Source organism: Littorina saxatilis, linkage group LG4 (assembly GCF_037325665.1).
Source record: "Littorina saxatilis isolate snail1 linkage group LG4, US_GU_Lsax_2.0, whole genome shotgun sequence".
NCBI classification, from domain to species: domain Eukaryota; kingdom Metazoa; phylum Mollusca; class Gastropoda; order Littorinimorpha; family Littorinidae; genus Littorina; species Littorina saxatilis.
This window is the reverse complement of record NC_090248.1, coordinates 48,543,146-48,557,434: the sequence shown is the minus strand read 5'-3', so window position 1 is coordinate 48,557,434 and position 14,289 is coordinate 48,543,146. Positions and strand designations below refer to the sequence as shown.

At 41.7% G+C, this 14,289-nt stretch overlaps 2 protein-coding genes across 4 annotated transcripts in view; one reads left to right on the top strand and one right to left on the bottom strand.

Moving 5' to 3' along the window:
• Positions 1–2,832, bottom strand: part of LOC138964955 (uncharacterized) — a 65,938-nt gene extending 63,106 nt beyond the window's left edge. The window contains exon 1 of the mRNA XM_070337045.1: positions 2,745–2,832. The gene's annotated coding sequence lies outside the window, so the exon portion shown is untranslated. The remainder of the gene's footprint in view (positions 1–2,744) is intronic.
• Positions 2,833–6,244: 3,412 nt separating this feature from the next.
• Positions 6,245–14,289, top strand: part of LOC138964953 (ras-like GTP-binding protein rhoA) — a 38,216-nt gene continuing 30,171 nt past the window's right edge. Inside the window, exon 1 of one of the 3 annotated variants that reach the window (XM_070337039.1) lies at positions 6,245–6,651. The gene's annotated coding sequence lies outside the window, so the exon portion shown is untranslated. Of the gene's footprint in view, positions 6,652–14,183 lie in introns of those variants that run through there. The other 2 variants (XM_070337035.1, XM_070337036.1) reach the window with 2 other exon arrangements.

Sequence of the window (14,289 nt, the reverse complement as noted above, 5' to 3'; positions counted from 1 at the left end):
ATAATAATGAAAGTGACATTAAAAGGTGTTTTTTTCAAGCGAGGTGTCCGCAATCTGCATGACAAAATATAGCTCTTAATTTATCTACATCGGTCGATCTTTTATCTTACGTATTGTGATTGTGTGCGTGTGTGTGTGTGTGTGTGTGTGTGTGTGTGTGTGTGTGTGTGTGTGTGTGTGTGTGTGTGAGTTTGTGTGTGTGTGTGTGTGTGTGTGTGTGTGTGTGTGTGTGTGTGTGTGTGTGTAAGCACGCGCGCGTGCTGCGTCTGTTTCAGTGAGTGATTTCTCAAAAAAGTCTTGATGTTTTTAGTGCAATTCAGAACTAATGTCAGTTAGATTTGTTTTCAAACCGCCCGGCACTACAAGGCATTTATTTTAGTTTTTATAAGGACATAAAGATGTTATAGTATTTGAGTCTTGAATTGTGATTTATTTATGAGCACACACAAAACTTGCCCCCCCCCCCAAAAAAAAAAAGAAAAAAAAAAAGAAGCATATTTTATAAACTGAACAGGAAAACGCGCATGATTCATAAAAAAAACACTAAAAAATGATAGCACTGACGGGGCTCGAATCAGCGACTTCAGGAACCGCAGCGCAGCATAACCACTGACCTATGCGGACATCTGTGAAAAGCGGAACAACTAAGAATGTAGTCTATTTTGTGAAATGCAAAAAAACCGGCAAAGCTCACTGAACGCGACTCAGTGAAAGGCCCGTTGGCAGACTGTCGAGTGAATTAGGTCAGTTCGACCATCGCTTACCCCGCCGCTTTACGGCCCTCCTACCGCCGGCTCATATATATATATATATTTTTTGTTGTTGCCGCAGTCACGTTGGCCATCTCTAGTTATACGGTTATGAACAGACCGTTATCATATGCCAGCCATTTGGGTAATCTAGGATGAAGAAAAAACAGACGAAGAAGAAAACCGTTGTGAAAACGGGAATTATTAGGAACAAGAAGAGCAAACGCTCGATCGAGTCACTTTCGCAGTTCTGAATATTATATGAGGCATCAGATGGACAGGAAGAAATTGCTATTCACAACACAATGAGTCACGTTCACATAAAATTTGAGCCCGGTCACTTTTATAGTTTCCGAGAAAAGCCCAACGTTAAGTTGTGTGTTGCCGAACAGAAAAGGCTAGTTATCTCCCTTGTTTTTCTGATAACGTTCGTAAAAGGCTACAGATGTAAATACTTTGATGTAAAGAATAATCCTACAAAGTTTCAATCACATCCGATGAACTTTGTCAAAGATATAAAATGTCTAATTTTTCCTTTGACGCTGACCTGTGACCTTGAAAAAGGTCAAAGGTCAACGAAACCATCGTTAAAGTGTAGAGGTCATTGGAGGTCACGACTAAACAAAATATGAGCCCGATCGCTTTGATAGTTTCCGAGATACTTTGTCAAAGATATAAAATGTCTAATTTTTCCTTTGACGCTGACCTGTGACCTTGAAAAAGGTCAAAGGTCAACGAAACCATCGTTAAAGTGTAGAGGTCATTGGAGGTCACAACTAAACAAAATATGAGCCTGATCGCTTTGATAGTTTCCGAGAAAAGTCCAACGTTAAGGTGGTGTCTACGGACGGCCGGCCGGCCGGCCGGACGGCCGGCCGGCCGGACAGACTAACACTGACCGATTACATAGAGTCACTTTTTCTCAAGTGACTCAAAAATACAATGACGATCAGGACCGAAATGAATATAAACATTTTATTTTCCGTAAAAAAAATAGAAACAATATGTTGAAGAGGTAAATTCCAATTAAAACCTCATCACTACCGCCCCGACCACCACCACCACCAAATCCAAAGTACTTGACTCCATCATTTTAACATCCGAGCTGTTTCATTGCAATAAGGTGTCTCAGTGGGGGGTTACATTGTTCTTATGCACGTTTCGTAAAGGCCGAGTACAGTTATGCTCTCGTGGACTGAGTAGTAACTAAAAGTATCCTATACTGCCATTTCATAAGCTCTGTACCTACAACTCGATCTTTGAATCCTTTCATCGGCTGCAACTGAAAATATCGGTATGATCTTCAAAACACACCAGTGAGCGTGTAACGATGGTCACATAAACGAATGAACAAGAGTTACAGGCATGTTTCATACCAGCAATTACCTTTCAACCATGAAATGAGTCCCATTAGAGAGGTCTTTAGGCGACTCCACTATATCAATGAAAACATCAGTGCCTGCTACGGTCATTGAATTGTCGTCTGCTACCCGAGGGGGAAAGGTCAACATGAATAGTCCCCTTTAAAAAAAAAAAAAAAACGTCTTGGAAAGTTCGACACACAGTGAGTGACACTAGAATGACTCAGTGACAAGAGACACACGAGGTTTAAATGCGTATGGGGAATTAAAATCCAAGCCTCAAACGATGGCACTCACGCTAAAATCAACTTATTTCTGCGAACACTTTGGCTGTGTAGGGTTTGACGCTCAGTTCGAAACTGTGCTCCAGGGGGGGTCACATACAGGATCTGATATAATGACAGGGCCGAACCCTCAAACCTGACCTCAGCGACAGTGACACAGCGAGGAAGCCTGCCACTGTCCTCAACTTAACAGTCCAGACAGCACTTCCACAGCGCTCACAAAGCCCTTTCAATTTTCAGTGTTACTGTCGTCTGCTACTGCTAAGATCGATTCGACGAGCACGAAAATTTCAAGCCAGAATCGTCAGTTCCAAATTGCACTCGACAACGCTCGACATAAATGCGCTTACCTGTGATAAACGGCGGACTGCTCGCTACCGGTTCAATCGCTTACTGCTCTGTAGTGCAGCCAAGAGAATGTATGAAGGACTTGCAGTAGTGGAGAAGCTTACTAACGTTTGGTAAATAGCGAGCAAGTCGATCTGAACGGTCGAAGGGATACAACCCCGAGTAAACTTTTCCGCGTTGCATTATTACTTCCCTTGGTCTAAAGTGCCTACGCAAATTCTGCAATGAGGCGGGGCCTGTGGGTGACGTGTGCTCTCCGTCCTGTCGTATGAGAAGTAGAGTAAACCTTCCGCATGCATAATAAAATCTATTACCTGTCTTCGGGAAACACTCCCAACATTACCATAACACTGAAAGTATAGGGTATTTGATTATTGGCAAGTCATGCTGTTTTACGTTTTTACTGAAGGTCAAGTTTTGAGCAGCGAATCTTTTTATTAAAGGTTTTTCTGTGTATTCACATGACTTAACCTCAGCTTAATTAGTTTGTACGACAATGTAAATGAAATTTTTGCTGCTGCAGAAGCATTGATCTAGCAAGTCTGTGTAAGTCTCTCATCGTCTCTCTGACACACACCCCCCCCCCCCTCCTCCCCCGGGATCTCCCCAATATTGCAGTCCTCTGTCACATCCTCTAATTCTTTTGCTGCATTTTTTCCTTTTTGTGTGTGTGTGTGTAAAAATTGTATCTTGTCTGTCTTGCGTTCTCATAAGGGCATAAGTGATTCTATGACCTTGACATAACGTGAAATAACATTTCCTATCTAGATGTACATATTTATAACCACACTTAGTATAAGCTTAGCTTGTTGTGTGGCCACAAATGTTTATATCGTATAGGCTATACATGCCACCCTGTATTTCATTAATAAAATCTTGTTTAAACCAAAGTACCTATAGGGTCTCCCATATAATATTTCTGTGCTCAATCTAGTTAAACTTTGTGAAGGTCGGTGACGTATCCGCTCAGAACAGAAACTTCGTAAGAGGCGACTAACGGATTCTGTTTCTCTTTTTACCCTTGTTAAGTGTTTCTTGTATCTAGAATATAGTCAATTTTTGTAAAGATTTTAGTCAAGCAGTATGTAAGAAATGTTAAGTCCTTTGTACTGGAAACTTGCATTCTCCCAGTAGGGTGATGCGTTGTACTACGTTGCGGGCCCCTTGAGCAAGTTTTTGATTGGTGCTTTTGTGAACAAGAAACAATTAGTATGAAACAATGGCGACTGCACGTGAGAGGGAACAATAAAGAGACCAAAAAGCAATGTACTCACGTTAAAATGACGAACACGGAAGGAATAACAGCGACGTTTCGACCTTTATCTGTTCTATCGTCTTTCTTCTTCTTTTTTGTGTGTGTACTTTTGTGTTTTTGTGCCTGAAGAAGACCCTTAGGTCGAAACGTCGCCGTTATTCGTTCCGTGTTCGTCATTTTAACGTGAGTACATTGCTTTTTGGTCAAGAAACAATTGACAAGTGGCTCTATCCCATCTCCCCCCTTTCTCCGTCGCGATATAACCTTCGTGGTTGAAAACGACGTTAAACACCAAATAAAGTAAAGAAAGTAAAGAACAGAAACTTCTTCTACTTCTTTGTTCATGGGCTGAAACTCCCACGTTCACTCATTTATTTTGCACGAGTGGATTTTTACGTGTATGACCGTTTTTACCCCGCCATTAAGGCAGCCGGGGGTAGCATGCTGGGTATTTTCGTGTTTCTATAACCCACCGAACTCTGACATGGATTAGGGTCTACCGGATCTTTTCCGTGCGCACTTGGTCTTGCGTGTACACACGAAGGGGGATAAGGCACTAGCAGGTCTGCACATACTGAGTTGACCTGGGAGATCGGAAAAATCTCCACTCTTAACCCACCAAGCGGCCGCGGCCGGGAATTGATCTCACGACCTTCCGACTAGGAAGCCGATGTCTTATCCACTAGGCCACTGCGCCCGTCTGAACAGAAACAAGTCGCGTAAGGCGACGTTACTACATTTAGTCAAGCTGTCGAACTTACAGAATGAAACTGAACTCACTGCATTTTTACAGCAAGAGCGTATACTCGTAGCATCGTCAGTCCACCGCTCGATGCAAAGGCAGTGAAATTGACAAGAAGAGCGGGGTAGTAGTTGCGCTGAGAAGGATAGCACGCTTTTCTTTATCTCTATTCTTTTTAACTTTTTGAGCGTGTTTTTAATCCAAACATATCACATCTATATGTTTTTGGAATCAGGAACCCACAAGGAATAAGATGAAATTGTTTTTAAATCGATTTCGGAAATTTTATTTTAATAATAATTCTTATAGTTTTAATTTTCAGAGCTTGTTTTTAATCCGAATATAAAGTATTTATATGTTTTTGGAATCAGAAAATGATGAAGAATAAGATGAACGTAAATTTGGATCGTTTTATAAAACAAATTATTTTTTTTTACAATTTTCAGATTTTTAATGACCAAAGTCATTCCCAGGAACTCTCATGTCAAATTTCATAAAGATCGGTTTAGTAGTTTGGTCTGAATGGCTCTACACACACACACGCACAGACAGACAGACAGACACACACACACACACACACACATACACCACGACCCTCGTCTCGATTCCCCCTCTACGTTAAAACATTTAGTCAAAACTTGACTAAATGTAACAAAAACGGAGATTATGTAAGCAGTAATATAAGTCAGACCAGAAAGCTATGAAAGATATGAAGTCCAGCTCACACATCACTGGTACTGCCTCTCCCTTCTCTCTACCTCCCCTCCCACCTCTAAACTATTATTATATATATGTTGAGGTGACTGACTCGCACATAAAACACCTAAATGTGACAGTGCGCCGTTTTGCAAGTGAACTATTTTGAATAATTCTCCATACACTGTAGCACGCAATTTGTCTTTTCTTTTAATGGTTGTATGCTGTCATCAAAGTCTAATTTTGACATAGATAACTGTTAACTTTGTGTGTTGTGTGTGTGTGTGTTGTGTGTGTGTGTGTGTGTTGTGTGTGTGTGTGTATGTGTGTGTTTGTGTGGGTGTGTGTGTATGTGTGTGTGTGTGTGCGTGTGTGTTTGTGTGGCGTGTGTGTGTGTGTGGTGCGTGTGTGTGTGTCAGCCTGGTGTGCCTGTCACAGTGTGTGTGTGTGTGTTTGTGTGGTAGTGTGTGCGTGTGTGTGTGTGTGTTTATTTGTGTGTGTGTGTGTGTGTGTGTGTGTGTGTGTGTGTGTGTGTGTGTGTGTCAGTCTGTCCGACCGGCCGACGGTGTCTTCACATTATTAACATCAAATTGAAGAAGACCAATCCCAGACCGTACCTAATTTATACTGTTCAATCCCGTAATCATGCTTCTTATATACGGTACAATGAATTTCACAGTAGTTTTATTTTAGCATCATTACACCTTCTATGTATAGTTTACCCTTTCAACTCCCACATCTACCAATCAGGCCAATTCACGCGAACCTATTTATGGCAACACTAACACAGCCCTGTATATATAGAGCTAGGCAACCTCGCCGACTCAGTGCGACCGTATCGTATTGAGCACACAAGCTGACATTGAGAGACACACCCGCCGCGGTGAAAAGTAATGTAAAGACAGAACAGTGCAAAGTACATTTCTACAATCTACTATCGAAAAGAGTTGTGTGTTTGTGTAGTGTCCTGCAAAAAGTAACCGACACGGACGTTTTACTGTGCGAGAAGTGACAGGTTACCCTGTGACGTCACATAAGTGTCGTCTGGTGACATTGCTAACCGAGAGGATTTGTCAGTGTGGTTCGGTGTGTGTGACCGCCGGTGAGGGTCGTTGTGAGCAGACGACAGTTTCTCGGACTAGCTTGTTGGGCTACTTATTCACGGACACCAGCGGACGTCGTGATTTCCAAAGGATTTCTTTGAAAAGTTTGACTGGTAAGTTGCCTTTCAGTCTTCGATCGTTCAGTGACAAATGAAGGCTAAACTCAGGTGTGCAGTGTTTGCACCTGTTGATAGTAGAAGGTGTCACTTTTATAAGAGCAACCACCTATCTCATTTTTTGTGTGAGTATCGGCATGTAGTGTTCGTCTGCGCGGTAGGTGGGTGTCTTAAAATCACGATATCGAACCGTGCACACACACCTCCGCCACCTATACTCGGCTAAAGTTTCCTTGTTAAACATTCAACAGAACGGTACTCGATTTTGAAAATCAGACTTTATATCCCTCTTGTCAGTTTAAAAATTAGTTCAAAATACCGAGCGTTCTTGTTCTTTTTCTACTTTTTCTTCCAACACTGGTTAAAGCTAAAAAACGAAGTCAGAAGTGTGGAATGCGAGGTTAGGGTTCAGGTCAGTGACGACTGTGTGGCTGACCCGTCGTACGCAAACAAGAAACGACCAAATCAACCTCTGGGTGGTGACTGACGGAACGACTAAGTAGGGCGTTTTCGCTTCACAACTTTCGTGTACCGCTTCTGTGGAGAGTTATCGAGGGCTTGTGTGTACATTCCTTGGGCGTAGGCTAACCAGTTACTTACTACGTCAGTGATTGGTAATCGTGTATCCTGTTCGATAAAGCTCATTAGTTTGCCCTAGGGCAGGGTTTTGTTTCTCAGCTTTTGGAACAGGTAAGCCTTTGCAGGAACTGTTCTGCAATTTGTCTTGGAGATTTGTTCACTTTATAGTCCATGTCACACGTATTAAGTATCATGGAGAAAGAGTTTTATGAATTTGTTTATTTATATTTATGTAGAAAGGGAAAAACTTGCCTCCAACTATCATCTATGTCAGTTTTCTTAAATGTGGAGGGTTTATAAATAAGAAATATAAAGTTTTAAGTTTAAAGAGTGGGGATGAAATCAGTATGTATCCTTCCCTCTGTGTCTCTGCGTTTGAATGTGTGTGTGTGTGTGTGTGTGTGTGTGTGTGTGTGTGTGTGTGTGTGTGTGTGTGTGTGTGTGTGTCAGTGTGTGTGTGTTTGTGTGTGTGTGTGTGAGAGAACATGCAAGTCTCTAAGTGACAAGGCCTTACACTTCTTCGCAACTTCCTTGATACAGCACCCCGTGTTCTGCTTCAATTTGAGTTGCCTTGTCATGAACAGTGATTATAAGGAGATAGAATCAGGTCACTGCACTGGTCAATCGAGTGGGATTGATTGCGCTAGTGTGTTGACTTGTGATATTGATGATAAGTTCCTGGTTAGGCATAGTTAATGGGTTTGCATGTATATACATGTGTGCGGAGTTTAGACAGAAAAGGTGTCTACAGCTGATATGATTGTAATAGTGGCTTATTTTCTGAGAAGATGCTGATAGGCATAATGACTAGATTACTTCTTGTCGTATCTTGCAAATATTTGTGTCAACTTTGGCATTGATGGAAGGGTGACTTCAGCCACTTACGCACGCACTAACGCACGCACGCATGCACGCACACACACGCACGCACGCACGCACGCACCCACGCACACACACACACACACACACACACACACACACACACTGTGACACACACGCACGCACACTGACAAGAAGCACACATGCGCTTACACTCGAACACGAACCGGCATAGAAATTGACAGACATGCACACATTCACACACAAGCAAGTGGCTCTCTTTCTCTCTGAGTCCAGCCACTCTCTGTCCTTCCTACTACGTCCAGCAGATGGACAGACACAGACAAATAACAACAACAAGAACAACACATTTGCACACAGACACCCCCCCACCCACACACACACTCACACACACCGCACTCTCTCCCCCCCACCCCCACCCCCCCGGCATCCCCACTCCCTCAGTCTCTGTGCATCCAAGACGGTTACAAAGTCAGCACAGGTATTTTGGCGTAAGACACATTTAAGTCAATATTTCGCCCGAAATCAAACGGTACCTCTTCTAAACTGTTACAACTAATCCGTGAAATTGTGCCAAGCCTCATTCCTAGTTCGTTTTGCGGTCACATACCCGGAATATTATTAAGTAAGTCAAGTCAAGTATTTTATTGTTTTGGGCCCAGAGGGCTTTGAAACAAAGATATAACTTTAACAAAAAAAAGGTAACAAATCAGACAGTTAATATATGTATACAAATTGAGCGGACAAATACAACAATACTATACAACCAAAATAAATTGGCAATATACACTTCCATACATACAAACAAAAAGAAAAGAAAATAGGTTTAACAAAATCAGGTAAGAAATCAGACAGATAATATGTATACATTAAGCGGACAACGATAATATACAGCCGAAATAAATTGGCAATACCATTATGCCATGCATCTTTTATAAAGACACAAAACAAAACAAAAGCATGCATTACATACATATATACATACCAATAAAGAAACTAGATATAACGCTAACATACTAAAATCATAACATGGGCGACAAATCTTGCTAGCTTCATTAGTTTTATCTTAGATTTACAATTCATTAACTGTTCATATTTTAAACAATTTGGGTGAGATCGGTAATAGGGACTAATTAATTTTCTTCTTTCAGACACTATACTTTCGTCGGTACAAATGAACAAATAGTGAAACTCATCACCTAATTCATTTTTATCGCACACATCACACAATCTTTCATTTCTAGGGTCATTAAAAAATCTGTGCTGATGTATTGGCAACTTATGATTGCTTGTTTTAAATTTTGCTAATTTAAATTTGAATTTCCTAGGCAACCAAAGCAAATACCTTTCCAGACAAAAATCCTTTTTATACTTTCTGTAATTAAAACACAAGCTGTTGGCATGCACGTCAGTGTTCCATTCCTGCAGGAATTGATCTCTTAGCCTTTGTTTTACAACGTTTTTAAACCCTGAGACAGCAAGACTCTGAGTTGTCCATAAATATGATAGACCCAACTTATTTAACATAATATTGACATGCGACAACCAGCGCAATTTAACGTTTTGTACATGGTACAACCTCAAATGTAGGTTTAACATTAAACAAGACATCTTATTCGCACCATCGTTCATTTCTTTCATCAGTTTATACCAATAAACCAGTAACTGACATTGTACCTCAATTCTAATTGGGTAACGACCAAGCTCTCCGTAAACCATACAAGGGGGTGTAGTTTTATATACATCAAGAAGCATTTTTAAAAATCGCAATTGAAACCTTGACAATATGTCTAATGAATCATATCCCCACACCTCACAACCATACAGCAAAATTGGATGTACACACTTCTCAAAAAGATCCAATTGCACATCAATTGGTAAATTTAGTTTTCTACATTTTCGAATTAACGAGAACATTGCACGGTTACCAATCAAACATTGACGTTTCATGGCATTATGAAATTTGTTATTATAATTAAATAGTACACCTAAGTACACATAGTCCCAAACTACTTGGACAGGTACTCCATTCAAAACAAAATTTGGGATATTCCGTATTTTCCCCCGCGAAAAAACAACTATTTTTGTCTTTTCAATATTTACGCTTAGTCCCCAGTTTTTACAATAACGATCTAGTCCATCCAGGGCTTTTTGCATTTCTCCAGGTGTTTCGGCGAGTATAGTATAGGGGCCTACCCGCCAGTGCTGCAGATTTGAATACATAGCGGACGCCCATTTAATATAATCGGTATGCGAGTGTCCAAAACAAACTGTCACTCCGTCTCGGTTGGTGTTCCTTTCTTTCATATGCCGGTTGAGTCACAACTTAAAAAGCCCGCGCCTTCTCTCGTCTTTTCATTCTCCATTCAACCCCAATGATTCATAACCGGGGGGACACCCAAAACTAACTATTTTGGGGCGAATAAAAGTCATTTTTAGGACAGAAATAGCTGGATGTATATATCCCTCCTTCCTTTTTTTCAACGGGAAGCAAACGTAAGCGACTCCGGTTTGTGTCGCTCAGCTCGCACTGTGCACGCCCACAGAAATTCCTTTACGTGTGAATGACTGCGGTTGAAAGTATGTCTGTAAAAGGAAAAGAGACCGGATTTTAACATTAAAAGTTCTTGGTCTCTTCCTTTTTGCGATAGAAGTTTCGACTGCATTGCCATGTCAGTTGGGCTTGTTCGTTAGACACAAGCAATCTCGCATGTGTGTGTGTGTGTGTGTGTGTGTGTGTGTGTGTGTGTGTTCGAGTATGCTTCCGAGCATGTGAACAGGAGGTTCATATTCTTGCGTTCGGAAGGAAGATTCCTCGCCGACACATGATCTTTCGAGCGCTAATTTTAACATGATGCCGAGTTTTGTCAATTCTCTGAGCCCTTGAAGAAACATTATGGTCATATCGGTTAGAATAACTGTCAATTTGCGTCGTTTTAGTTTAGTTCCTGTAGAACATTTTCTGAAAACATTATCGACGGTACGCATTATGACGGACATGTAGTGCGTCCTGGGACCCCGCTCCTTTCATGTTAACCCGTGCGTCGCGGGACTAGCTATCCTCTTGTTTGCATTTCATGGCACAGAAAACTGCATGCGAGATATGGAAGGAATGCCGCTCAGTTTAAGGCGATATGCGAACGTGACCCCTCTTATTTCAGGTAAGACTGAGTGGTTGATAAATGTGTCGCTTACATTTCCCCCTATTCTATCAGCACTTTCTACTGAGAATTCTTGATTTGGTCAGTTAAGCTTCAGACTAACTTGATTGCTCCGTACACACGATTAAACATACAAATGTATACATTTTCTTTACGTGAGTATCATTATCTTTTCTTTTAGCGTTAGCTCACGTTGGTCGAGTCGCCCTCAGAGAGAGAGAGAGAGAGAGAGAGAGAGAGAGAGAGAGAGAGAGAGAGAGAGAGAGAGAGAGAGAGAGAGAGAGACAGAGACAGAGAGAGACAGAGAGATAGAGAGAGAGAGAGAGAGAGAGAGAGAGAGAGAGAGAGAGAGAGAGAGAGCCTACTCACTCATTCCAAAACTATTTTAACAGCACACAATGCGGAAGCAATAACATTTTCAGAGTGGTATTTTTAACAAAAGCCACTGAGCGGAATTGACAAGCGAGTTTTTCCTGTGGAAAATTTGAAGTCAGCACGATGCGAAAGATAGTTTCGGGTATAAAATCTTTATGTGTGAGAGTACCAGAGTACTAACATATCAGTCCCATCTTTAAAGGAAATCATATTTCAGTCCTTCAGGCCCTAGAGAACGACAAACTCCCACAGCTGGCCAAAGCATTACAGATGGTCAGACAAACCAGAAGAGTTGTCCTCCAGTGGATACCAGCACAGTGTGGGATACCAGGAAATGAAAGGGCAGATGAGCTGGCGAAAGAAGGAGCCGTGGAAGACCAACCTGAAAACAGTGTCAGCTTTAGTGAGCAGAAGACAATCATCAAGGCATTGATGAGGCCAAGGACAAACAGAGATGACTACCACACAATGTCCAGAGAGCAGCAAGTCAACCTCATCAGGCTGCGTACTGGCCACAACAGGCTCAATGCTCACATGAACCGAAAGTTCAAGCTGGCGCCATCACCAACCTGTGCCTGCGGTCAAGAAGACCAAACAGCGGAACACATCTTACAGCGATGTCCCTTACTAGATGAGGAACGAAAAGAAGTGTGGCCGTCACCAACTCCCTTGCAGACCAAACTATACGGCAGTCGACAGGAGTTGGAGAAAACGACAACATTTATCACCAGTGCTGGACTGATCGTGTAACCTGCGAACGCCAAGAAGAAGAAGAAAGGAGAAGAAAGGAAATAATATTGAGAGCAACGCATTTCTTTTGTTGCCCCAGCTTCGCTCCCCTCTTTCCCCTTCTCCCCCGAAACTGAAAGCGGAACTTATGGAAGCTAAGTAATTGCCTCCAGAGGACCTTCGCAATGCCCTTTGCTAAACTAGCATGCTCGACCCATCTAACCCCAACCCAACCACAAACCAAAGGGTAATTCAGGGGTATCTGCCAAGTTTATTAATGTCTTTCTTGATTCATGTGGCAGACATAATCTTTCGGCATTAAACTTTACTAGTGGTTTTTCTTGGTATCAAACGATCTAAGAAAATAGTGCTCAACGTTCAAAAAGCACTCTTACAAAAGACATAAACGTTATCAAACAATCTAACAGGACTGTCTTTAAACGTGAATGGTCCACATGATATCAGTCAATCTGAAGACATAGTCATTATATCCCACGGTTCAGTAGTAGAGTACCTGTCGGCTCTGTATAAAATACTTGTCATGGAGTAATCTCACAGTACGCACCCAACCATCTGGCGGCCGGAAATAGACCTCGCCGCTATTCTTCCGAATCTCCTTGATATCCAATCTGGTGCCATGTTTCCCTTTTTCGCTGCGGTCAAGGACATGTATAGCCTCGTTTGTGTTCCCGATGACCCCTTTGATAATCTCTGAAAAGGGAAAACAGGTGATTTAGTGCTAGGCAGTGCGCGTACCTTTGCCATTAAAAAAAGTGTGTTCAGAGAAATGAGATTCCAGGCCTGATTTTCGTACGGGGATGGATAGAAGATATGGGATGTATTTAAAGTCATTGACACTATTGCTGCGATGGTCAATAAGTTCAAAGATTTTAGTGGGTATGTTTTACAAGGTCATCGCGTATGTTCCTCGAACGCAGATTCAATGAGTAAAACATGATTATTGAAACCATTGTATTTATGTTTATTTTTGGTACACGCATTCGATATAATTGACCATTATAGTGCCGACAGACTTAGACAAAAAGATACTTGTTGAAAGCGTATGTACTATTTTTGTTCAGGTACGTGCGATACTGGCATCAGAAGAAACGCAGTTAAGAATGACATTGAAGATGACTATACCTGTCCGCAAGGATATTTATGTTTTGGCCGGTGTGAAGTAAGCCGTCGACAGGTTTGCTTTATAACCTATAACTCCTTGGGATATGGGCCGACGTCTGTTTACAGAGGTGGCGTCATTGAGAACCTTCATGTCTTTGGTGTTGACATGTGTCATGTTTCTCTTGCGCTCTCTTCAGCAGTGTCCGGCAATAATTATTTCTGCACTGCCACAGGACACTACGCGTCCAGGTTCTGTCCAGTGATTTATGATGGGAGTAAGAGGCGTACCTGCTTCGCCACTATAGTTGGCATAGTGTATACATGAAGGTTTTAATGTTTCGCATACAAAGACCTACATACTTTGTCGACCTGCGATTACATGTTCTGATAACGACTCGTTCTGTAGCTTTTTAATGCTCTTCAAAAACTATCTGTACGGGGAAGTTCGACTTTTGGTTTCGAAGCGTATCAGATTCATTCATTTCTTTTGTTGAAGATTACTTGATAACAGGGCGAGCTAAAGTCCTTGCAGGTTTTTTCTCGATGCCATTAGAGTTACATTGTCGTTTTATGATTGCTATCTTTCGAGGGACTTCACCTGCTTCAATTTCAAACAAAGTGTTCAGGTGCCCGAAACAGATTATGTCCGACATTCTTTTGTGTTACTTGAAATCCTACTTCCTGGTTTGTGTTAAAAAAAAAAAAACACCCACAGGTTTTACCGACGTATAACAGAATGCTTTTCTTGTCACTCTGCGGTAGAAAGGACTTAGTCGAGACAGTAAGGTTTGTGGGCTGTTCGTGAGTATCGAAAATTTCGATACTGGTT